A 16,277-nucleotide genomic window follows, 5' to 3' on the forward strand; every position below is an offset into this window, starting at 1 on the left:
CTTTTCTGCCAGTCACCAATAAACCTTAATAAAATAAAGTCCAGTTTAACTGATCCATTGACAAACACAGAGCAATATCTCACTGTTTGGAAAATGTTATTGTTCCTTCTGTATGCTACAATATCTTTGTGAATACATTGGATCCAAGGCTCTTTTAAAAACATAAATTACCCTGGAACCTAGTTTTTTTTAAAGTAGATACCTATCTTTTATACAACTAATAAATAGTCTATCTATCTATCTATCTATCTATCTATCTATCTATATCTTTTTTTAAAGACAAAACTAACTCCATAAAAAGATTCAAATGTGGGGGTAGAAAATGTTTTTTTGTGGGTGCCCAAAAAAGGCAGCGTGAGAATGGAATGTTCCTAGAAGTATAATTCACTCTTGCACCTCTATTTTTATCAGTGGAAACCACGCTACCGCCGTGCCACAAAGCTAAAAGTATCTAAAAAAAAAATTGTGAAGAAAAAAAGGAATTGAAAATATGAGTATTACAAACATAGTGCTGCTGCCCCTTTAACAATCAAACATACCAAACCAGTGTTGGAAATTCTAACCAAAATACATAGACATTAGGTAGTGCTGCCCATCTCCATACCTGTAGTGATTCAAATTAAATAAATATGTAATACATTGTAAATAACCTAAATTGACAACCACGACACAGAAAAAATACATGTAGAATAAAAAGAAAAGCAGTCCCAAAGAAAGTCCTCCACATGAAATCCAACATGGTGCTCACCCCACAGCAACACAGCTGGTGCGTGTTGGAATTTACTAAAACAAACAGTGTTGTGACTGTGCAGCATGCTTTCAAATGCAAATTTAATGTGGATCTGCCTACTAACAAATCCATTTTGAAGTGGTACAACAATTTAATTGGAAAAGGCTGCATCTGTGATCAGAGAAAGGGACATTCATGCTGCCCATAGGTCTACAAGCAATTAGTTGATCGCGCCAGAGAAGCCTTTTTGTTCTGCCCCAAGAAGTCAAGTTTCACATCCTTCAAAGCATGGTAAGCAAGATCTTACACAAACACTTGCGGTTTCACCCTTACAGGCTGCAGTTGGTCCATAAGTTACACATGCAAGACAATGAAACATCAGGAATCTTCATGTGTCCGATTTAGATTATCGCTTCGATGTTTGCCAAATATCAGGTGGGGCGCACGAGTGTGTGATACCAACTGATACCACATGAAACTTTCTGAGTTTGTGCAACTATAGCCATCAATTTGTAAGAATATTCCAATCAAGTTACATTCTACATCTATTGTAAATTAAGAACTGATTTTGAGCTCAATCTGTATTAATTTTATATTGGAGTTTGGATATAAGAAGTTGCAATTTGGATAAATGTTGATCTTTAATTAATTAATTTACTATACTGGAGTTGAAACATCTTAGATTGGAGTGATACACCCTTGTTTTGCATTTGGCACACTGGGGGTTAACTTCTCCTAGTGCAGCCTTATATAAACCAACGAGTAGATGAGGGCAGTTTGGCTCTATGAGGAAGCTACGACACATAAAGACAGCAAAAGTATTCTGTGCACAAAAAATTGATCACCCTTTAATTGCTTATCACTTCAGTTTTGCACTGAGACATGCTTTTTTATTTGTATTCATTAATAGGAGCAACAGACATACTAGCTTTCATGAAACTTGATCAATAAGGCATTCCTTCTGGGAAATTTCCTTTAATTTTGAGGCACATGTCACACTGGTCATTCAAATCGCCAGCATCAGAATTGCTGAGTCCACTCCCCTTCTCCTATAATATCACTGGTAATCATGTTTTTGAAGTTTCGGCAAGCAAGGAAACAGCTTTCTTTGTAAGCTGTGCCTATGATTCTACAGCTGGTAGAGTGTCACCATAGAAAAATAGAAACAAAGAAAATGACTGCAGATAAAAGACTAAGTGGTCCATCGAGTCTGCTCCATTTTATTTTACATTTATCTATATATTTTTGTTTTATTTTGTTTTTGGTTTTGTTTTTACTTTTTTGTCTGAGTATGAATCTATGTTTGTCCCAAGCATGTTTGAAACCACTTACTGTTGTCTTACTCACTACCACTGCTGGAAGTCTATTCCAAGCATCAACTACTCTTTTTTTAAAATAATACTTTCTAAGATTAATTTTGAACTTTCTGATCTTTGCTTCATATTGAACATATTGCCCTCCTGAACCTTATCCACCCCCTGGATCAGGGGCGGACTGACAACTCATGGGGACCCCGGGCAATAGGAGATCATGGGGCTCCTGTGTCCTTGCCCAAACTCAAAAAATCCTATGAAAAAGGTACCAGGGGCATCTCATGGGGCCCCCTACTGACCCCGGGCCCTCGGGCAGCTCCCGAGTTTCCAAATGGTCAGTCCACCCCTGCCCTGGATGTATTTGAAAGCTTCAATCATGTATACCCTTTGCTTTCTTTCCTCCATAAAGACATAGAAGAGTGACAGCAGAATAAAGCCCAAGTGGTCTATCGAGTCTGCCCCATTTTTTTATATATATATTTTTATAATGGTGACACTGAGCTATTGTCTTCCCTCTTGTGATTTCTGTAAAGTAGCAGTTTGTTCTAACTTGAACAAACTTTTCACATTAAATAAACCAAAAAATAAATTAACAGTATTACTTACAACTAATCAAATATTTATACCTTCCAACGTTTGAACTTGTCAAAGAGGGAGAATTCTTAAAGGAGTGTAATGCAGGAAAAATTTGATAGATGAAGGGGTTGTCATTAGACAACATGTAGGGTGATGTGGGAGAAAAGCTCTTAACATGACACAGTGGGACTAAGGTGAAAATGCAGGACAGCCCTACACAATATAGGATTGGGAGTTATGAATATTTGTTTCTTAACACCAGAACATATTATATACTTGGACACATATTAAAACATTATTAAACACTTATTAATACATTGTTAAACCATTAGAAATAGACTTCCACTGAGTAAAGCAAGGATTTACTCAATGTCAACTACTCTCAACCAGTTTTTAGAGCTATAGAATGGGTCAAGGCAAAATACCACTCAGTGTGATTGTTTCATGATTCTTACTGATTATGTGGGTGGCAGTCTGATGTCATAGGTTTGCTTGCTTATACAATAGAAATACAATTATAAGTAGTTTAATTGTCTGAAAATGGTCCAGCCAGCAGTTGAGACCAACACATTTGTATGCTTGTTATTCATATATTTGCTTTTACAAAAAAAAAAAAAGTATTTATTTTCTTATTGCTATATTAATTTTAGTCTTCATGCTATTTTCATAGTTATTGCTAGGTTTCACCATTTAAGTGACCAGCACTTTATCTGGCCTATTCACATATACAGTATAACACAATTGTAACTTTGATTTTCAGTCCAAATCCATTTTTCAACCTTATTGAAGGTAGCAGTGGACATGACACTTAAGGCACTTGCACTGTAAAATAAATTAGTAAGAAGTTATATTTATTCTTCGAACCAAGGAAAAGTAGTGAGCAATATGAGTTTAAAAGAACCGATCTTTTTTGCAGATGACAGCAAAATGAAGAAATAACTGAACCACAATAGTATGTCTTGGGTTCTGATTTAGGGTAATTTCATAAGCTGTCATTTGAAAACATTAGCTTGACAACAATAGGACAATATTTTTTTCCCCAAAACAGTGCATTTAAAAACAAAAATATACACATTGTTCACTTAACCTACTAATTGCAAATTTTTGTTTCTGGAGTTTTCTCTTGAATACACCAAAAAGGAAAACTCTTTGACGTAACTCTTTAATTTTGATTCGATCCACCTGGGAGTTTGGGGATTTCCATCCACCTTTGCTTGATCCAGAACCTGATGTATTCTCTTTATTGTAAAAAAAAATTAAAATTAGTCACAGCAGCTTTGTAAAGACCTGAAGCACAAAGATTTTGCAAATAGAAATGTAAGAATGTGTAAGTTTTGAGATGGGCTGATCCTTTGATAAAATAAAGATCTGACTAACAGTAGGGGTCTATTCACCAATGTTTTGCCCAAATTCACAAACATTTGAAAATGAATATAAAGTCCATTTTTTAATACACAATGTTTCAAAATGAATTAAACATAAAAAGCCAATTAAATTTGTGTGACTCTTGGTTGAAAAATTGATAAATAGCCCCCTAAATCCATTTTTATCCACTTTGGTTAATTCTTATAGAACAATATGACAAATAATGTGACTAAAGAAAAGGCAGGTGTCCTTATCATTACTATTCATAAACTTGTTCACAAATTGTTCTGTTTCAAGCAGTGCCTTATGTATTGACATCCCTCTTTATCCCAGCCTGTCCAGATAGTATATTCACTTTTTCCCACAGGAAGCCTAACTCTTCAATAAGATTCAAAGGATGAATCTAGCATAGTTCAGCTAGTTACAGTACAGTCAATGTTGCTCCACTTTTTGAAGTGTTAGAAGACAATGCCTTTCCATAAGCTGTTGACTTCGCAAAGTGCCATTACTGACCGAGGGAACATGGAGGACACAGGGAGGGTCTAGCTAGGACTAAACTAGCTAAGATCAAACAAGAGGGGGGGACAGAGGGAAATACCAATCTGCATAAGTAAAAAAGGTATGGTGGTCCAAAATCTCCAGTAGATGTCAGCATACTACAGAACAATAAAAATCTCATGCCGTTCAATATGACATAGAAAATCAAATAACAATTACATAAAAGTGGAGCAGAACACAGACATTGAAATACTAACAATCTATAGTAGTGTTGCCTTTGGTGCACCTCAAATTACATCAGAAAACCTTACTGTGCTACAGCTGAGAGAAGAATCTTAAGGGCCACACAACAGTTTTTATCAAGGTTTTATGAAGGAGACTACTGGTCCTGTTAACCCATGCAGGTTGAGTTGATAACATCTGACAGTAAGTACAGCCAATAAGTAAGCCAAGAATTGGTGTGGAGAGGCTGAATATGGCATGCTGCAATTTGAGGTTGAGTAATGTATGTTCTGGGTAGAATTTGACATCTAAACTAGGATGTCACTGGGGACCAATTGTTAGCTAATTTACAGCATATTAAAGGTCCCGTTCACACCTGTGCATTTTATGAGCATTTCAGGTGTAGCGTGTTTAAGTCCCACTTGCCACTTCATTGATGTGCTTTTATCAAAATGCGTGTTATATAGGGTTAAATGGTAACACACCTAAAACACAAGTAATATTCCTATCACACATGTTCCTGTGGTGAGCTAGGAGGTAAGTGGGTGCTGCAGCAACTACAAGATGGAAACTAGTAAAATTGTGGAAAAAAGTACATATTGCCTATGCACCAGGGATCTTCAAATAACATCTAAATGTTTTATTCAAGTTGATCACATTGCAAAGGAAGAATGTAATGTTTCAGGGAATAGCAGGACCCCCTTATCAGGCATGTGAAAAGTGAAAACAGTAGTGCAAGTATATTTAAAGTAACATCCACCAATTAGATAAGCAGTGAAAAAGGTCACCCTCTAACCTCTGATGTCCTACAACAATATAAATTCCGCTAAGAGTAATTAAAGTGATTCTAATATTTTGTTTTAAAAATAATAAACATGTCATACTTACCTTCTCTGTGCAATGGTTTTGCACACAGCAATCCTGATCCTCCTCTTCTCAGGTCCCCCGCCAGCGCTCCAGACCCCTCCCCAGTGCTTGTGATTTAGTTGAGGACTAAATTGTCCAGTGCTTATCTGTTCCTGTCCTAATTTATGATGCTGGTTTGGAATGTGCGCACACTGGAAGAGACTCACGCTGACACACAAGTTCAGTCTATGAACACTTCTAGTTTATTATAATGAGAAAGTGAGCTTATATATGCAGAATGATGCGAGAGTCATGTGACAACAGCATAAACATTATATTAGTCTTTGATTGGTCACTTTACAGGAAAACAATCTCCGTCATGGTATAGGTGTGATCTTCTTCCAGGTCTTATCTATAGAAAGAAAAACATTCCTTTTGTCTTCCAAATCACACGGTGGGAGGGGTCGGTGCGTGTGAGCAAACATTTCTTAAGCAAGGATTTCTTGAAGTACCACAAAGCCCAGCAGGCGGAAAATATTCACACAACATATATATTCATGCTAAACATTTATAAATATGAAGAAAGAGATAGTATTAAAGTATAAAAGTAAATATGTATAAAGATGTGTATAAAGAAAAGTGTATATATATATATATATATATATATATATATATATACATATATATTCAATAGGAAACGAAATAGGCATTTTACCAAATCCATCACACTTGCTCCCAAGTTCCCTCTGTGTGTCTATTGTGGCTCTGAGGAAGAGGCAAGTCCTCGAAACGCGTCAGCCTTTTGGATGTCTAAACTCCCTATTGCGGACTGTTACTCAGCGCGGTGTTGATCCAGCTGTTCTTTTATGATGTGCCTTGACTATATTGTCGTTTGTGAGTACAACACCTACTTTATTATTTTTTATTAAACATTTTTTATGGTAATGCACTAGGCCTGTGCACCCTCTTTTTGTTCTTTCCCCATTCAGTATATTTGGATTCCCCCGGTCCATTTGAGGGCAGCAAGGTGTGCATGTTCCAGGACATTCTTAATGTGGTTGTAGCATCGAGTCCATCCCCAAGCACAGGAGCATTTGTGTTTGCTGTGTCTATAGGACACCCAGACCTCGGCTCCGCCCCATCCCCATCTCCCTCCTCACTGGCTGTAATTGACAGCAATAGGAGCCAAGAACCTTCAAACCTTCAACCTTTAGAACCACTTTAAAGCATAAACAGTAGGCATAATATACCCCTGCCTTCTAAGGTTATATTCACCAATATTGTCTGTAGTAAAAAGGGTGCTAAGCATAAAGTGATCCTTTGGGGTGGGTGCCCTGTAACATACTGTATCTCCCTGAAAAAGCACATCACCTGATCGGTCACATCTGCCAGATGAGCCCGATTAGCTGCAATGCACAGGGTCGCCATTGCCAGGCCACTGGACCATTATCCAAAGAAAAAGCCTGCATACAAAGGCTGCACGTGCTATGGAAAGTAGGGATACTAGGCAGCACTGCCTGTTGAATGGGGCCTGAGCAGCCCTGAAATGTTGCATTCTTCTGCTGTGATGTGATCATCTTGAATAAAACAATTGGACATTATTTGAAGATCATCTGTATGCGGGCAATATGTACTTTTTTTAAATCCCAAAATGCCTAAAATGCATTACATCTAAAACACACTGCACAGATGTGAACAGGTTCAAAATCAATGTGATGTTGCTGAAATGATTGTCAGCAAGTAGTTAACCACTTGCCGCCCTGCCACTGTATATATACGTGTGCAGGGCGGCACTGGGGCGCAAAACCACGTTTTAAAACGGGTTCCGCGCTCCCGACGTTCTCGCTGGCAGGGGGCGAGTGCGCATGCTCCCGCCGACCCGCGGGTGACACCATTCGATCCCGGAGGGATCAATCATTCGATTTCAGCCAGTGATGTCTGACTAAAATCAGATGATCGGTCCCTGTCCTATCCTGTCCTGTGTTGACATTTACACAGGACAGGATATGATGTCATTCTTCTCTGCCTGGACACATTCCGTTCCAGACAGAGAAGAAGACATCCAAACAGTGAGTAAAACAGCACATACCCACAGTTAGAACACACCTAGGACACATTTAACCCCCTGATCGCCCCCCCCAGTTAACCCCTTCACTGCCCTGTCACCAGTGTCACTGATCAGTGAATCAATTTTTACTGATCACTGTATCAGTGTCGCTGGCAACTTCCGATAGTGTTAGCGCCCCTCCCAGATAGCGCCAGATTGCCCGCCAGTACACCAGTAATCCCGTTTAACCCCTTGATCGCCCCCCCCCCCAGTTAACCCCTTCACTGCCCTGTCACCAGTGTCACTGATCAGTGAATCGACTTTTACTGATCACTGTATCAGTGTCGCTGGCGACTTCCGATAGTGTTAGCGCCCCTCCAAGATAGCACCAGTTTGCCCGCCAGTACACCAGTAATCCCGTTTAACCCCAAATCCCCCCCCCAGTTAACCCCTTCACTGCCCTGTCACCAGTGTCACTGATCAGTGAACCGATTTTTACTGATCACTGTATCAGTGTCGCTGGCGACTTCCGATAGTGTTAGCGCCCCTCCCAGATAGCGCCAGATTGCCCGCCAGTACACCAGTAATCCCGTTTAACCCCTTGATCGCCCCACCCCAGTTAACCCCTTCACTGCCCTGTCACCAGTGTCACTGATCAGTGAACCGATTTTTACTGATCACTGTATCAGTGTCGCTGGCGACTTCCGATAGTGTTAGCGCCCCTCCCAGATAGCGCCAGATTGCCCGCCAGTACACCAGTAATCCCGTTTAACCCCTTGATCGCCCCACCCCAGTTAACCCCTTCACTGCCTTGTCACCAGTGTCACTGATCAGTGAACCGATTTTTACTGATCACTGTATCAGTGTCACTGGCAACTTCCGATAGTGTTAGCGCCCCTCCCAGATAGCGCCAGATTTCCCGCTAATACACCAGTAATCCCGTCTAACCCCTTGATCGCCCCCCCCCCCCAGTTTAACCCCTCCACTGCCCTGTCACCAGTGTCATTGATCAGTGAACAGATTTTTACTGATCACTGTATCAGTGTCGCTGGCGACTTCCGATAGTGTTAGCGCCCCTCCCAGATAGCGCCAGATTTCCCGCTAATACACCAGTAATCCCGTCTAACCCCTTGATCGCCCCCCCCCCCCGAGTTAAGCCCTTCACTGCCCTGTCACCAGTGTCATTGATCAGTGAACAGATTTTTACTGATCACTGTATCAGTGTCGCTGGCGACTTCCAATAGTGTTAGCGCCCCTCCCAGATAGTGACAGTTTGCCCGCCAGTACACCAGTAATTCCATTTAACCCCTGGATCGCCCCCCACCCACCCCCAGTTAACCCCTTTACTGCCCTGCCACCAGTGTCATTGATTACAGTGAACAGATTTTTACTGATCACTGTATTAGTGTCACTGGTGACTTCCGATAGTGTTAGCGCTCCTCCCATATAGCGCCACTTTGCCCGCTAATGCACGGGATTTTTTTTACCAAAAACATGTAGCAGAATACATTTTGGCTTAAATTTATGACTAACTTTGAGTTTACGATATATTTTTTATAGCTGAAAGTAGAAAATATTGTTTTTTTTCAAAATTTTTGTGTTTTTTTTGTTTATAGCGCAAAAAAAAAAAGCGCACAGGTGATAAAATACCACCAAAAGAAATCTCTATTTGTGTGAAAAAAAGGACATAAATTTTGTTTGGGTACAGCATTGCATGACCGCGCAATTATCATTTGAGTTAGTGCAGTGCTGTATAGCAAAAAAAGGCATAAATTACAGTATCTATACCATAGTTTGTAGACGCTATAACTTTCACACAAAGCAATCAATATACACTTATTGGGATTTTTTTTACCAAAAACATGTAGCAGAATACATTTTGGCATAAATTTATGACTAACTTTGAGTTTACTATATATTTTAAAAAGCTGAAAGTAGAAAATATAATTTTTTTTCAAAATTTTCGTTGTTTTTTAAGTTTATAGCGCAAAAAATAAAAAGCGCACAGATGATAAAATACCATCAAAAGAAAGCTCTATTTGTGTGAAAAAAGGGACGTAAATTTCGTTTGGGTACAGCATTGCATGGCCGCGCAATTATCATTTGAATTAGTGCAGCGCCAAACAGCAAAAAAAGGCCTGGTCATTAAGGGGGGTAAATCCTCAGGAGCTCAAGTGGTTAAACCTCTCAGTAGTAAAATGATGTAACTGTTTGTGTATCCCTAGCCTAAAGATGAGTGAGAGGAGCTCTAACGTTGGCGGTATGTGATGAAATCATGTCTTCTAACCTGTGTGCAACAGATACTGTCACAGTCATGCGCACAGGGTGTGCCGGATGTGCCTGTGAACACCCTAATCAAAAATGCATATTTACATTATTGCAACTCTGTGTGCCAGCAGGAAGATGGGAAAGATCTCCTTTTGACCAGCCCTGCCATAAGAGAAGTGCTTCTGGAGGGGAGATCAATGTGCCGATGCATATATACACACACACACACGCATGTGTGTTTGGGTTTTGGGGTGCAGACCCTAATGCAATAGGCTGCGCACACCTATGGATACAGTATATGTTGCCTCATCATCAGAAGTACTAACAATGCCTGAGGTCCACTGTGGTATGCCCCTCCACTTCTGCTTTGTTTGCACTTTTGCATAGTAATCGCTTCATAATGATATTCCTCATAATAGGTGTTTAATAAACTATGTACAATATAATGAAGACTTTGATTGATCCGTCAGGATATGCTCCTATCTGTACGGAAAGACTGTGTGAGTTACTTACTACTTGAAGTCCTTATGATCCACTCCCTTGTGTTCTCTGCAGTGTTTTGTCTACTAAATGAAGCGCTGTCAATTTTTTCAGTTTGTGAGCTTTTTTATACAGACCTTTTATGTAGAAGAGAAAGCTTCATTGTGACCACCTCTTTTAAATTTTGTACGACATATACTTATATGTTTTCGGGATATTAGTGTATGTGCGGAGGTAAACATAAATATGAAAGTAACTAAAGTCAAAACCTTTTTATTTTTTTCATTTTGCACAGAGTAATGGAAGAGTCAGTTTTTTGCCCTCTGTGTCCTATTGGGGAGATTACTTTTTGGTGACAAATACATATTTTGGTGATGACTTAAGGTGCGTCAGAAAGGATTCACCACAGATGAATAAAATTGATTTACGTTATTTTTGGAAACTTTTATGATACATGGGGGTTGTGCACTAAAAGAAAGAAGGTTCATGAATTTTGGGCTTTGCACATTGATTTAATTTATTTAAGATAGTTGGGTTTTATTATATTGTAATTATTTCTTTATGATACGCACAATTGAAAAGATTGACATTATATATGCACTTACATTTTATGTTTGAGGTACATATTTTTGCAATTGTCACTTTATGAGTATGTCATGTATGCACTATTGATCATATATGTAGTGGCACTTTATTTTATGTTAGTACATAATTATTTGCACAGAAAATGCCAATGCACCTGGCATTTTAGGTTCATAGCACTTCAACACCGGGTATGGTGAAGTATGGCAGGTAGCAGTATAAAAATTAGTGTTTCCTTTGTGAGGAACAGATTGATTAGAAAATGCTTATGCACCTGACATCATGCATTCAGAGAGATTGACAACATTATATAGCGCTGTCTAGTTCTTTTTCACAAATTAACTTATTAACTGTGCTCTTGCATTCCCACAGTTCCTTTTCTGCATCTTTATATTATGCCAATCATTTCCTAAATCTAATTTACTTATGAAAACTTTATAACCTCCATAATCACTGTTCACAACCATTAAGAATTAATGTGTGTGGTTTCTTTGTGCTCCATTTAAACAAGAAAATGGACAGCAGTGGTTTTGCATTTGAAGTGTCCTATTCATTATTAATTTATATGGTCGTCACAAAGATGATAACACTAATAAATTCATTCCAGAGTAAATGCAGGTGTCTTGTCTAAAGGATTCTGCATTCAGTCTCTTCTGACTAGAGCAGTATTATCAGATATAGCTGGGACTTCCATGGGCTCATCAGGTAACATGACAGGTCACCGCATGAAATATAGTATGAAGCAGCTCATCTATTATTCGTACTTATGATTCATGAAGCAAAATTGCAAATTAAATTTGGTTGCTTTTAATACCTGACAAAAAGCTGTCAGATGTGAACACACATCCAAATAATAAATTTGTCATGAATGAGCATGGTACATCTATCCCCTGCTAAATTATCATGGAGGCTCTGATTTTAACCACTGCATTGCCAAGGCACCATATAAAATGATGTTTACTGATAAGCTGCATTTTTGTATTTGCATTTGCGAAATATGGTTCCTGATTTACAAATTTATCACATAAAGTCAAATCCTGTAACGTGAACTTTAAAACTGAAACATGCAATCATGGGTAAGAAAAGGTATGCTTTTTAATATTATTTTTGTTCCTATGAATATACTTACACCTTAACAATTTTGCAGATGGGCATAAGTAGCATGCTTTCGTGTGCAATTAGTTTGCATTTGGGATTAATTTTACCTGATTTTGACCATTTTTGAGCTTCTTTTTTCTTTCTCATTGACTAAAACCAATTCTGACATAAAAACTTCTGTGTACTAATGCCTGTGTACACAAGGCCTTAGTCAATCAGGCTAAGGGGAATGTTTTATATTACTGTAGGTTTTCTCAGCACCTTTTTTACATTGGACAGCTCTTTGCTATCAGTAAATCTGAGGGAAATTGAGAGCTTCCACATCACCAAAATTTCAGCGAAAAATTGGGACATTTTAGTGAAATGCATTAGAATCAATGGGAAAGGCAAAGCGATGGTCAATGTAATTTATTATTTATTTATTTCAGATATTTATATAGCGCCGTCAATTTATGCAGCACTTTTACATATATATTGTGCATTCACATCAGTCCCTAACCCTCAAGGGACGTACAGTCTAAGGTCCCTAACTCACATTCATACATACACATACTACGGCCAATTTAGACATTAACCTACCAGCATGTCTTTTGGAGTGATTGGAATGTTGGTGATTTTAAAGGTTGCAATGGTATTCAATGGCTCCTGAAGGTGAAGAAAGCTTGACCCGTTCTTTTGGCAAACAAATGGCCCCTGATTAGCTTCATTATTCTAAGCTTTTTCCAGTAAAATTAAACTGAAAGCATCAGTACACAAGTAACTAAATTCACAAAGAAAGGAAAATGAACCACATTTCAAAGTATTTAAAATGAAATAATCCAATCTACACTTAATAGTCCCCATATAGTACTTAAAGTAGAATATTAGTGTTCAAAGGAAAAATTACTGGCAGGAAAGAAACTCTGCATAAGAATATTTGCTATCTTATAGGTAAAATATACAAATGTAAATTGTGCCTAAAGAGAAAATTTTACCTTTTGCCTTTAAATTTACCTGAAACATTTACCTCTGACTCCTGGTGCCACCTGATTTAGAATGAAATTTAGTGATGTCAGTACTGTGCTACTTATCATTGTTTTTCTTGATGGGGAGCCTTTACTTGGGGGCCTTCAGTGCAAGGATCCTCCTGGATCTGCTTACATAGTTATGTAATAAGAGAAAGGTTAAATAAAGACACCGTCCATCCAGTTCAACCTGAGAATGTGTGTGTGCGTGTGTGTGCGTGTGTGTCACAACCAAGTTCCATATCCCTGCACTTTGTATTTGCTAAGAAACACATATAAAAGTTTTTTGAACTTACCTACACTCCTTGCTACCACCACCAACCTTGAAGGGGAGATTCACATTCTTATCATCCTAACAGTAAAGAACCCCTTACACTTACATTTGAGAATTAACCATTTCTCATCCAATCTCATTGTGTGGCCAAGTATCTTTTTAGGAGACCTAAGGTTAAAAAGTTTCCTCCTAATGCTAGGGTCACCTTTTGGAAATTTGTATATTGCAAATATATCTCATCTTAAAATGTTACTAAACCCACAACAGTAAAATCAGTCTGTATATGCAGTAAAGCATGCTTGTTATACCATACTGTTATACTTGATTGGTCTGATCCTCCCCTTCTTCCAGTGTCTCCCTCGTATCTCCTGATAAGACATATCGTGTGGAGACACTGCACATGCTCAATTTGGTGTGTATTGCTAGAGAGGTTTATTTTTTTTTCTTTGGAGGGTGCATGTGATCAGCACAGGGCCAATCAGCACTGCCCAGACAGGGGTTCAGAGAGATCAGGGGTTCTGCATCCTCCTAGAGATAAAGCCTCCTACAAGCTTTAACCAGTGTTCTGCTGAATACTGGTAGAAGTCACAAGACTGTTCTAACTGCTCATAAGAAAAGGTATTGAGCAGTTTAAATTTACTAAAATAATTGCATTTCCATGTTCTGTGTACTGTTGGAGACCAGATATAGTGAATACAGGGTTCTGGGTTTAGTAACACTTTAAGTGTCTTCTCCAGAGAGAATACGTTATTGTTTGTAGTTGTTACTAATAGCTGAGGGCTACCAGCCCCCATTAGCTTTGTTGCCCTTCTTTGGACTTTTTTCCAGTTCAAGGACATCCTTTCTAAGGACTGATGACCAGAACTGTGTGGCATATTCAAGATGTGACCGAACCAGAGTTTTGTAAAGTGGTAGAAATATAGTTTTATCTCTTGAGTAGATACTCTTTTTAATGCATGCTAATAGTCTGTTGGCCTTGCTTGATGCAGCCTGTCATGGCATGCTGTATTGATTTCAGTACCCCTTTACAGTGCACTTCCCTTTATATCACAGTGCCCTCTTACATTACACTGAACCTAGCAATCGCAGCCCTCTATCGCAGTGCTACATGCCCCCCCCCCCTTCTCTCTAATCCCAGTGCCTCCTATATATTGAGAGACAGCCCAGTCTTGCAAAGAGACAGCCAAATCCAGCAAAAGGGACAGCCCAATCCAGCAAAGAGACATTCCAGTTTAGCAAAGAGACAGCCCAATCCAGCAAAGAGACAGCCCAATCCAGCAAAGAGACATACCAATCCAGCAAAGAGACAGCCCAGTCCACCCCCACAACAGAGGCCCGCTTCCCATTGATGTGGTGCGGAATTTCTGTGCATTTCCGGCACCACATCAAAATCGCACTCCATTCATGTGAACCACTATGGGTGCGTATGTTACGTTAGAGATTGGTTCACAAACACAGTGTGATTTGCAGAATCGGATTGCATAGATATGAACATGTTTCCTGCACCATTTTGGTACAGATGCTGTGCAATTTGAGCCATATAAAATGAATAGGCTCAAATCCCACTGCTGTAAAAATCACATCTGATTTGCACAGGAATGCGGTGGGATTCCTGTGCGAATCACATGCTATGTGCCACATCATGGCAGTGTGAACCGAGCCTAAATGCAGGACACCATGTTGGGTCCATTAAGTTCACTCACATTGTGAGAGGGATAGAGGCATCTTGGCAAGAACTGTCTCTCTCTCTCACAAAGTGAGTGATACTGAACAGACAGAGGACAACATATCAGAAAGTAAAATGACAGACACGGAGGTAGACACCCAAACATCTTCTCATATCTCATGCCAAACATCTCATATCTCATGATGAACATTTACTGTTAGAAAAAATTATCAGAGTTAAACTGAGTCTACACAAATTGTCTTAGTTTGTTCAAACAGTAAACGTTCACTCACTGGCAGTGGCAAGCTGGCACTCACTTTTTTTTCGATCCGGGCAAGCTCCCTGGGGTGTCTCTGGTGGAAGCACACATTGACACCTATCCAGCATCAGGCGATGGGGGTCTCCTCCAGCTCCTCCCTCTTCACAGTCATGGAAAGGCCACAGGTAAGCTGACCACTAGCTCCGGCCCCCCTGAGGAGCAGCGCAGGCTCAAGACGAAAGGCAGCTGAGCTGCCACATCTGTTTTGCGTTGCACCCATGGTCCCACCCCCTCATAATATTCATGTATATGTGTCCTGACAGCCCCAGCCCACTGGGCAAATGCCTGGTGTATCCTATGGCCAGTTTGGGCCTGTCCACAGGCCTTACTCTAATCAAATTACAGCTTACCACCTCATAGAATGTTAAAAGGTTGGTCTAGCAAGCATGGACCTTCATAAATATGTATTGGTTATTACTAATGACATTTTCATCAGGAAATTCTTGGATATGGTCCCTTATCATTCCTTCCACTGCTTCATTCAGTGTATCTGTGTTTCCTCCTTCTCTCCTGACGCTTCTTAAATAGTCATCTGGGGAGAGTTATGATATGAAGAAGCAAAGTCTTTGTCCTTTACCAGGATGGCAGCCTTCACACAGGGACAGTGTAGAAAAAGCCATGGTAATTCAACATTGGGGAAAATATCAGCTTTAGGGAGCCCACAGGCATTACTGATGACTACTTTTTGTCCTCTGTTTTCCTTTTTTCAGTACGGCTCTTATAGTTTAGATTCTCTTCAAGGGAATTAAATATTGGAGGCTGTCTTGATTTGTGACTGGACTGAAGCTACAGAATATGACTATTTACCATGAATAGCAGCTCTGTTGCATGACTACTATAAATATCAGCTCTGTTGTCCCTTTCTCATAGACCTCTCTGGAATTCCAAGCATTTTTTTTGTATAGTTACATTGGTTTAACTGGGACCAATGTAAGTATTCATATTCCTGGCCGATCCCTGCAGACTCTAAGAATGCCTGCAGTAGCCAC

Source organism: Staurois parvus, unplaced genomic scaffold (genome assembly GCF_062004578.1).
Source record: "Staurois parvus isolate SC_StPar_1 unplaced genomic scaffold, SC_StPar_1.0 ptg000014l, whole genome shotgun sequence".
NCBI classification, from domain to species: domain Eukaryota; kingdom Metazoa; phylum Chordata; class Amphibia; order Anura; family Ranidae; genus Staurois; species Staurois parvus.